Raw genomic sequence first — 11,671 nt, 5'->3', positions numbered from 1 at the left:
CTCACGTTCTCATCCAATGCGGGCGCCCCATTGGCCTGTGGAGAGGAAGCCCCGCCTCAGTCCCGCAAGAGTGGCGGAAGAGGCCCGAGCAATCCAACACCGGAAGTCCCGGGGCATGTCAATTTCCGAGCCACTGATTTCCGGTCAAGTAGTGAAATAGGCGCCATTTTCCTTTGGGGTGCTGAAGTTTCCCTTTCTTTGTTTTGTAGCTGGAGGTGTCTTTCTTGCCTGTTTGGCCGGTAGACTTGTTTTCATTTTTTGTAGCCCTCGCCCTGAGTGTTATTGTTGACTGGAAGTGTATCTTATTAGCAAATCAATTACGAGCAGATCGGAAGGTATTCGTCTGCGGGGTATGGACCCAGGCCGCTTAGAGAGGCTTCTTCCTCCAGCCGTCTTCGATGAGAGAATCAGTGAAAAAGCAGGAAGCAACTAGCTGAGAATTTATAGCCTTTCAATCCATGTGAGCTGCTTTGGAGTCCGTTTTTTGGAGCAAAAACTACATATATAATGTAAATAAATATGCAATAAATAATGTAATATAAATTCTGTGTTATGAACAAAGCCAGATACCCAGTTTACTCTACAGTAAATTTCATTCTTCCTATATAAGGTCTGCATAGTCCCTTATATGACGGAAGAAAATGGTAGTCTCTAAGGAGCTAATAAGCCGCAGTTTATTTTTGCTGCAGCAGACTAACGCGGCTACCCCAGTGGAACGATTGTATAAGATTTAACGGTGTACACATAAGCTGGATTCTGATCAAGTAGCGTTCCTAATATTTTACACACATTAATGCAGCATAATCGAAACAAGGCTACAAGTGTGCAGACTTAATTACTCGAGAGTACACACGCATTAGATTTTCACGGAGAAGAAGCACAATTGTTTTTCTTGGCCTTGGAATGTATAAAAATGTAAAGGAAGTTCAGGAACATGGGGAGGGGTTGGAAAAAGTCCACCCCAGATGGGACTCGAACCCACAATCCCTGGCTTAGGAGGCCAATGCCTTATCCATTAGGCCACTGGGGCTGACATAGGGAAAATTCTTTCAGTTGTGTACTTGTAGCTTATGTGGCAGTCTTTTATGGCTAAATTCCACCTCCTTTTGTATGTCACGATTCCGGTTAAGTTTCGTAAAATAGAAAGCTGCTTCAAATATTTTTTTGGCAGGTGTACGCCTTGTATCCCAAGGTAACATAAAACGAGTTATGCTTTGAGTCCTTCGCGTTAGAAATAACTGGCATCAGTGTGAAACTATTGATAACAAAAGGTCACGTGGAACGCTACTTTTAGTAATTTTGTTCACTTGATAATTCGCATTGCCCGTTTAAATAGAAAACTGGGTGGCTTAGACTCCTGGTGAATGTGGAAAGGAAGAAGAGAATAAAAAAGTAAAAACCAGTTTATTAAATTTTTATTTGATTTGCGTTATTATAGTATGCCTTTCTCACATTGGACAGTGTAAATCAATACAGTGAACAGTAAGCAATGCAATAGGATTAGAAAGTTTCAGTATGGTCTATATATTCTTCAAGTAAGCTCACAAACATATTGTGAGATTATCAAAGTGACTGTATATCCAGGATCTCATTTTTGTTCTGTCATGATTTAAAACTTGTATATGCTCAATTGTGGAAAGATCATTTGTCTGTATCACTTATAAGTGAATAGCCTACATTTTATTCGTAAAACGTCTTAGTAATTTTACCCCTATGTAATCTATCCTTATTATTTCAAAGTGTTCTGTTATCTTCTTGAACCACATTTTCCATATACAATTAGTTATTCTGCCTTTCATACTTGTTAGGTTGTCTTTGAGGTTGTTTTTCTTCTTTCTGGTATGGCAGTGACATAAGGCATTTAAAGCCCAGTATAAAATGTCATCCTGATGTGGGAACAATGCATGGCAAACTTTCTTTATTTGGCTTCTGTGTTAACTTGTGTATTTCCAACACCCTTATATAAAGTACACATTTTGTATACTTTATGTGCCAGGAAGTAATCTGAGCACAGCTGTGTATTACTATAGTTCAATTTAGAACATAGGCTGAGGTCTGAGTAAGGTTCGAAGGCCTATAGGTTACTTTGCTAATTAGGTTTTATCAATGGCTGAGGAAAAACATTGAGATCTAGGCACTTTGTTAATTGACAGACTTGCTTTTAAAAAGAAAAATATCAGAAGTAGAATCTTGTCGCAAATCTATTACAACTAGTATCAATGTCCTCCACCCATTCTAGTACTTTTTTTCGGGAGATTTTGCAGTATATTTTGCCTGCCAATTATATTTGTGCTTGTTTAATAATTGCAGCTATTCAATAATGGATACTGACAGCCTAATCCTGGCCATGAATATTCAGGAATGTTCTATTTTGAGAGAAACATCTGAGTAAATGTGCCAGTGGTGGGTTGGGTGGATTTAGGGTAAACTCTGTTACTAAAGCTACCCTGATTCATTAGTATTATTTCGTGACTGCACAGTTAACCGACACCAACCCATTTCAGTCCACTTATGGTTTGTTTCCTCTTTTTGCTTGCATCTCTTTTCTGGAAGAAAGTAAACATACATGCGTGAAGTAGCACTTGAACACAAGCAAAGAAATTGTTAATGTTATCCTTGAAGGCAGAGAATAGTATGTTTCTCCTAATCCATTTCTATGTTGGCTTCTTTCTACACAGATGATTTCCCCTGGCTCTCAAACTGGAGCAAGTGAAAACCATTACCGTAAGAAGTATGTTACTCATTCTAAAGCAGGAAACATTACATTGGAATTTCTTTTCTGAGGTCCTTCAAATGTCCAATTTTCAGTTGTAAAAACTGAAAAAATGTGTAGAAAACGTGTAGGGAACAATCCCTTGAATTTTCCAATTTTTCTCCCAACCTTAATATTTATAGAATTCTCTCATCCTATTTCTCACATTTGCTTTCATATATCCCTTCCAAGGGACAGCTGGCAAGCCATTAGTGGAGGTAAGAGTGCTTGATAAGGCTGACCGTTGGTTATATTCAGTAAGCCAGAGGCAACTTTACATTCTTAAATGGAAGCACTGTTAAGTCTGGACTGAAGCTAAATGTCATCTAAGATCAAAGCAGGATATTCTGTACAACACATGTGAGAACAGCCCACAGCACTAAAATTATTTGCACAAAGACCAGACAAGCTAATATGTACATTCCTCTTTATTTAATACAGCACAGACACATGACACATACAAAAGAAAAACACTCATGAAGTTCCTGCCTCAAATTAAGGACACGTACATCTACACTCAGTTGAACAAGGCTCCCACATCAGATCAGATATCTCCTAGCTAGCTACAGATGGATTCTCAGAGAAAGTCTGTTGCAAAAACAAAACAAACACATTCTGCACCCTGTTTGGAAAGTGAAACTAGTAGAGAATAAGGAATGGACCCAGAGGAAGGCCAGGGAAGTAAAACAATTCTCTCATATAGAGGAACTAGAACAATGAGATTCTGACACAAATATTCCTTGTTCACTATTTTATCCTTCTGGTCCAAACTATGATAACATGTGCTAGGAGGGGAAGCTGTTTTTCTTCCCAGTTAAATTGCATCTTTAAAACAGAACAGGCCCCGTATGCACATTTAAAACTGGCGCAGGCTTTTGTGGCAGCAGCTTTCCCATTTTTCCTACTCCAGTTTCTGATGGACAGTTAAGCAGGCACCAGTTCTTCCCGTAAAGAGCCTCACATACTTTAAAAAAAATACAAAAGTAGGGTGACGGGTATTTACAAAATTCATGGCTGGTACAGTACATCATTTAAGACACACTATGCTACAATCTTTCAGGTCCTGAGATTATTACAAAAAAGTTAATTCAAATATTGTGTTCAGATTCAGTCTGAGAGGAGGAAAAGATTTCTTTATAAATTCAGAATCTCTTCACATCAGTAGAACACATCTTCCTAAATAAAACAAAACCAAAAGTAGTTGGCACCATCACTCATCAAGTAGCCGTTTCTGGCTACTCTGGCCTCTCTTACGGAGAAGCTATGAAGAGTATGTATCATATGGAAGATGTTTTAGGAGACTACTCTCCATATGAAGTCACAGGCTTTCCCCTAGAATTTTAGAAACAGTCAGGTACTTAGCAGCAAGTTAAGCTCACGCGTGGAACCAAATTGTATACTGAACTGAATTAGTGCTATTGATGGTGTTTGCTAAGCATGGTTTATAGCACCACTAATTTTGTTACATGAAGGAGGACGATATAATGATGATTTGGGTTCTCTTTTAGAAGGTCCAAATAGTGAACTAGCCCCATGGGAAGTCTCCATGCTTCTCATTCTATATATTTATTTTTGTAGAGCATTTATAGCCAGCCAGGTATTAAAAGCTGATCCCACTCCCTGAATAAAATGTAAGAAAGCAACTACAGAAGATGCTGTTCTCTGGGACGACTAATACTATAACAGAAAGCTAGTCTTTAAACTTGGAAGCTCTAGTGTTGATTAAATTCCCTGCACAAGTAAAGCATCTTTTTTGCATGTGCTGGAAAGACGACTTTCGGCACCACAAAGATGTCCACTTATATCATGGAACCTAGAAAACATCAGCATTAGGATTTTAATCATGAAATATAGTATCCTGGTACTGAGTATGGTAAAAGGAAAAAGAAGGGACGGTGACGATAGTTTATAACGTTAATAATGTAATACTGCTCAGCAGATTTTTAGGAAGTGAAGCTTATTTTAAGGTTAATGCAACCAATTTTTTCCTAACTAACTGTCAAAATACTTCTAAATTAATGTGCTCTCAACACTGGTAATGTAGGCAAAGAAACCACACCAATGTCTACATCAAGTTCAGAGAGGGTTTTTTTGGGGGTGGGGGGTTCAGATCCTTTAAGTCCAACACTGAAGGCTAGAGGAAGAGGCAGAAAAAAGTGAACCCTAAATTTGTTTACATCTGCCTAGAGAGGGATTGTTTAACAGATTTTTTTTTCTGATACAGGTGAGGTATTAATTCACTTCCAGATTTATTAAATGCCTTCTGATTACAGTAGTAGAGAGGAATTTCACTCCTGTGGTTACATATTTTGAGTATGCATGTTTGATTATGCCATTATATAAAATGTTCTCCCAACTAAGGCGTATCTGATAGCAGGATCTTTCCTATGCCATGCAGTCTCTCATGACATTAGCTTTGCACTAGCTGGAGTGCTTATTCTTAATTTCTATATTGAATTTAATTTCTATGTTGAAATTATATGTCTGCAGCATACATATTCAAACAGCTATAATTGTTAGGGCAGGCATTATGTTGCAGAGGGAAGATTATACATAACATTAGGGTGTGAAGTCAGCTGTATGCATAGTTTATTTTACTTCCAATAATCCAACCAAGGCTTTATAGAGTGGTGAAAGGGCAGATTACAAGACCTTTCCTCTAATAGTGAAAGACAGTCAAGCCCTCAATAAGGTTTGAATGCTATAACCATGACTAAAGTTTGTTATGAACTTGCTGGTTTCTCCCAATTTATTTTTTACGCTGGGCAGTCAAGACCATGCACTTATCTTTACTGCTAAATGTCAGCATCACAATGAGAAAGCTTCAGTGCTGAATAATGTAGATATAAAATAGAGTGTACAGTACACAATTATATTTAAATTATGCTGATGGCATCAGAATGATTAACAGACTGCAGTGTGCATTTTTTTAAAAGCTTTAGAAATTATTTTTGTACCATGGAACAAAGACTGTCTCTCTTACACAACAATGCTCCATACTGTCATATTTATTATAAGATGAAACTAAAATAGAGAGCCCCGATTTTCTACTTTGGCAAAGGAAAACACAGCATTTGTTTAGTTGAACGGATTTTAAGTGACCTAAAGATGGACTTTGCATCTCCAAGTTCTAGAACAGGGGTAAGTTGAGCTGGTTCCTTAAATTAGTTTCAAAGCTGCTCTAAAATTACTTGAACTACCAAACATTGGCTGGAGATATTAAAGGCAATTTTCAACAATAGGGTCCTGAGAAGTCCCAAACACATAATTTAAAAAACTATAAAGCTCTGGTGGGTTGAACAAATGGAAAGTGATTTATAAACTGTAGCACTAGTTCTATATCATAACATTTCCCTGCTACCTTCACACATACAGAATATCACCTCTGAAGGCATTTTTGTACTAAATGAAACTGAATAGAATGCAGAGAATGCTCATTTTTAAACAAATGGATTAAAGACCTTAAAACCCAAATTAAGGCCATAGCTCTGAGATTTCCTCCAGCAAACCACAGCATGACAACACACCTGCTAATGGTGCTTTCCATTGCTACATGGAAGTTCAAACCCTTTCTTGATTGCAGGCAAGGCAGTCTCATTCAAGATGTCCACTGTAACCAGAACACAAAACTACTACCATGAAGAGGCATCTTCCTCCATCACATTGAGCTACCTTCACCTGCATATGCTTACATTGGATATTTTGGATATGGCAAACTTCAGCATTATTCCAAGCGCCCAACCATCCATTCAAGATTTATCTTAAGCAGAATGCAACTTAGGTTTGTTTTGAAGATATAATAGAGTATTATCAAGTATTATTCTGTTAATGAAATCTGGATTTAAATGTTGCAAATATATACCGATTTTTAAAGTACATGATCCTTTACTGTGATCGCTAAGTTGCATTCTTACAAATTCTCACAGTTCATTAATTTATAGTCGTAGGCTTTGTAAAACAATCTTGCCTTAAATGCAATCTTGCTGCAGGTGTTTGCAGAAAACTATTTTGCTGCTCTTGTACTGAACAAGCGTAATACTTAATAGCAAAAAAATTGCTTTGACTAATTCTGACACAGATTTTAAGATATGTATCCAAGTGATATAATGAAGCATTCATCTGATGAATGGAAAGTGACAACCTTGATCCAATATCTACTGTAACTATTAAGCAATCCTTTGAGCTACTAGACTCTTGTGATTTGGCTTCAAATATCCCAACTCCAGCATAAAGGAACTATTGATACCCAGAACCTGGATTTTACTGTAATTGTGCAGATACTGATGGTGCTGCAGCTTTCTCCCCTTATCCACCTGCCATGGCTCAGCTGAATCAGTATGTAGTAACATTCAGGGTGGGTAACACCCAGCTGCATATAATCCTAGACAACTAAGAAAGTCATCATACCCTTGCGATTGGATAGCTGGTTTCTTTATCAAGGACAACTCCCTCCACTTTCACCAACTGCAGTTGCAGTAATGTAAATCACTATGCTTCCACAACAGACAACAATTTTCATACATTAGCATATCACACTAGTTTTCTTAATATAATTTGTACTGTGATCTGTGGAAACATAGTATTCAATTCTATTCAGCTATTCTTTGCTGGAAAAGGTCTTTTATGAAGAGGGGAAATGCTAAATTTTAAGAGGGGCTGAGCATTCAGTATTTATACATTATCAGACAGGAGCCACTACATTAATTTCATTTACAACCAAGAATTCCATGGGAATTGTTTTCCCTCTAACTGATTCCTGACAAGTTGCTCGAATATACCTACTTACTGTATCGTCACCTGTGACAAATGTTTACCTTCATAAGCAAACATTAATGCTATAGAAAACAGATGGAACATTAGGACTCTTGGGAATACTGCTCAGTGTGAAAGCAAGCACATAAAAATGAATGCCATGATACAGCAGCTATAACATTACACACATTAAACACTAATTACAGAAGGGAAAACAGTTTTAACAGCATAAAGTCATCTTGGCAAGCTCAAGATTTTTCACCCACATGCCTCCCTCACTTTATGACCTTTGAGTATAGTTTGTGGGGAAAGGGGAAAACAAAACAAAGAAAAGGCACTTAACCAAAGGACAAAGGCCTGAATCAAGTAAGCTGTGGAGGGATAACACCATTCAGTGACAGAACTAAGTTATATTAAAAAACTTTAAAAAGCTGACATAAAATTATAATTGCATAAAATATTGGTTGACTAGCATGTTTACCTTCGGGTTAGCTTTTGAAAAAATATCAGAAAAAGCAAGCATAGGGAAGTCTGGAGACCTGGGTGAAAACCTTCCAAAGCTTAGCTTGATTGCAGGTTTTGCTTATTTCCTGCAATACTATCCTGAAAAGTCCCAAAATAAAAAAATAAGAGGAATCACTATATCTTTTGCCAATACACTCTAAGAAACCAAGACATTCCTTAGTATCTAACCTTCCTGTGGGCAAACAACTCCAAAACCAATCTGTAAACTAGAATTAAATTTACTTATAAATATAGCCATAAGCTCTTTTCATGAATGTAGCAGCAAACATGATAAAGATAGTTGGGAGTCCCTAAGAGGTTAATCCTTCAGAGGATAATGGTTCAATGTAACTGATGGTAGCTTGGGAGTTGCAGGATCTCTTTTATGTCAGCCGCTTTGGACCAAATGGAGAGGCTATGTGGTTGGATCAGTCAGCTGAGAAGAGAGGTAGCATACCTTGGTTACCTGCCTTACTCACAGCCTACAAAGGTAAATTACAAGTTTCTTCTGATTGCATGGAAACAGATGTCAAACCCACAGCACCCACACCTGGGACTTATGACTCAGCATTTCCCATCCATCTTCTTGGAGACAAGCTGATATAGAAGGTTGAGCAAAAGGGAATTATTCAGGCCACCAACTTCTATTTTGCAGGTGATGGAGAGCAATGAATAATGAAGACAAAAATGCCTACATCTGTTCTTAATGGTTTGTAAAGATCCCAGATAACTCAGTAACTGCTACTTTGTCCCAATATGGTTATACACACATTGAAGGCATAATTTAAAAGATATAACTTTAAAACCTGTATTTGAAATTATTGCTTGTTGTTGAGGTGCAGAGTGAGCTTGGCATTTTAGCTCACAGTCCCCAAAATAAGTTCAGGTCAGCTGTTTACAGTGACAGCTTTCACTCTTATTGCTTGTGAATACTCAGGGAGTTTGTACAAAAGAACAGATTAAAAGAAGTCAGGCTCTTCAAAAAGTATCTTAAGTGAGGACTTACTCTGCAGGAAGTCCACAAAATTAAAATTTGCATTGGAATGTTGCTCTCCTCTCACCCTCATCAAGTCACCTGGACAACTCTTGTCTCTGACGATTCTGCGTCCTCCCCCTTCAAAAGGTAGACACTAGGAATCACAACAGTGCTAGAGTTATTCCAGTGTTAATGTTTTTGTTTTACTTAACATACAGGAAGAGTCGGCACCCATCATTATTTTACTAGACAATGTCCCCAGATACCTCCAACTGGCTTTTGATATAAAGGGAGGAAAACGTTCATCATATGACTGGATTGTTCCAATGTAGCTATTTTACAAAAAAGACCCAAGTTAATCTGCTATGTGGCCCAATTCTTCCTCTTATTCATGTACTTAATATATGCAGAAAAAGCATGAACTACATTAGAGTGCAGGAAGAAGGCAATTTGTGCTATTCTGTTCCAAAGTTTCATTCTTCATTACTTTAAACAGTGAAATTTTTGCATCAGTGCTAACAAAAAACTACTTTAAAGATATGGAAGAGATGGAAAAAAAGTTTATCAAAGATAATGTGGAGCTTTCAGGGGAAAGCCGAGATTTTCCCCAATAGTGATTTTTAGTGGCTCTATTCACTCTCTCCCCGCTCCAGCATTATTTCTAGAAGTGAAATAAATATTCAGAAGCAAAAGCTAAGGCCCTGCCGGAAAATGTTTGCCCCTTCCATGACTTCCTCTATAACAAGGAAGTTAAGACTTAGCTCCTGTAAGGCAAACAGAAATGTCAGTCTCACCATTTGCCAGATTCTCACATAATTCCTGGTATAAAATGTAATCAGCTATAACCTCATATTTTTGAGATATTTCTTGCAATTACAGTTTGCAAATATACTCCTGTACTTCAGGGTGTATCTACATTTATGATTTTATTGTATGATAGTGAACATTAGCTGTTTTACTGCAAAATAAAAGTATATTTTAAATTTTATGGACATCTTAAAGGTACAGTAGCAGCAAAACATCTGAGAAAGGAAGAATTTGTCAGTTTATGCATGGAAGTGATGTTTGTGGGGATCAGGAACTGCCAGGTAAGCAAACTGAATCAGAGCAGAAAATAAAGCAATTATTGTTTTGTAGAATCTAAGGCTTTGGATAACGTACCAACTAAAAAACATCTTTTGAACTGACTACTTAACTATGTAGTTTCTTCTATCCAAACTACATAATGTTTTAGAAAAGCCCTTAATGTACCTTTGAAAAGAGGTAAAAAATTCAAGGTTTAATAGAGCTTATTTTTCATCCACAGTTCTGTGCAAAATTCTTTATTTAAGGGCTCAACCCAACATTCAGTTACTGCTTTTATATTATATATTATTTAAATATATGTATGCTTTTACATATACAATTACTGAGGCATCTAAGTGTAAAGATAAGTAATCTGCCTTTCCAAGATAAAAGAACATATCTTTTAAATGAAAACAAACTTGTCTAACAAAAGGAAGGTGAAATGTGATCTCGGTTTTTATACAAAGTCACAAGCATATATGGGGGTAATACTACACCCAGCCATAGATCTCTGACATTTCCACTGCAGCTACTCAAGTGGCAAGCTGCTTTTTTAGTTTAAAATACATCTTGCCTCTTCTGTAATTAGTGCAGCTGCAATACAAACCTCAAAGACACTTTCAGTAGTACCTAGTCCCTCCTGTAAGTGCATATTCTTTTGATGAATCATGAACTTGCATGTTCACAAATGGAAGCAAACTGAAAGATTTTAGTTCAAGAAAGAGAAAATCTAGTAAGATTTTATTCATGGGAGACATCAGATTTAAGTGAAAAAATGCTTCACATCAGGGATGCTAGTTTCTAGATCAGAAGATCATGAATGATTTCATAGCAAAATTGGTTATGCCTTTCTGATTTTTTTTCTCACACAAAAACATGCCTCAGTTAAATTTTGACATCAATATTTTCCCGTACTATTTTATGAAGTATAAGATGAAACTGTCCTAATTAGCTCAACAAACATCTAACGTATTGCTATAAAAACTGAAAGTTAGCCTAGAAGTTCTGTGTTGGTGTGCAGCAAAGAGATCAGGTTTTTACACCTCCTAGCTATGCAAATATTAGGAATGCTGAGATATGAACTTTAAGTCTAGGCAGAAGGCACCTCAACCACTCTTTGGAGAAAGCTTTGAACAGTACTGAGAAAAGGAAAAAAGACTGTGCACAGAAGCAAGCTACGTGTATTTCTTGTTAGCTGCAAGGTCAATACAGTGCTTAACTTTTCAGAGCTATCAGGAGAAGGAGACGGCCAGAGACAAAAATATCTTCATGGAAATAAAAACTGGATGTTTCTTGATTTTGTTAAAATGTTAACAAAACAAAACAAGGCAACTCTGTAGTAGTACAGCACATCTAAGGGCAAAAAGAAAATCTTCCTTCAGAAGATAGTGAAAGTAAGATCTGCTCTGATGAAGCCAAATTAGTCCCCATGTTATATATAACTATCTGTAGTCAGAATATCCCATTTAAGCTCCACTTAGAAGAAGTTTAAACAGGTTACAGAACAAACCAACTTTTCCCTTTCTTCTTTTGATTATCAGTGATGGGGGGAGGAAGTAACACTATTTATAACACTATATGTATATAGTGTGTATATATATATATATATTATATATATATAT

The 11,671-nt window shown here is 36.9% G+C and overlaps 1 non-coding gene across 1 annotated transcript; it reads right to left on the bottom strand.

Moving 5' to 3' along the window:
* Positions 1 to 957: 957 nt before the first annotated feature.
* Positions 958 to 1,030, bottom strand: TRNAR-CCU (transfer RNA arginine (anticodon CCU)). Its single transcript has one exon. It is a non-coding gene; the product is annotated as a tRNA-Arg (tRNA).
* Positions 1,031 to 11,671: the final 10,641 nt, after the last annotated feature.

This window comes from Euleptes europaea, chromosome 3 (genome assembly GCF_029931775.1).
Source record: "Euleptes europaea isolate rEulEur1 chromosome 3, rEulEur1.hap1, whole genome shotgun sequence".
Lineage (NCBI taxonomy): Eukaryota > Metazoa > Chordata > Lepidosauria > Squamata > Sphaerodactylidae > Euleptes > Euleptes europaea.
Note: the sequence above shows the minus strand (reverse complement) of the source record. Positions and strands in the feature narration are given on the sequence as shown.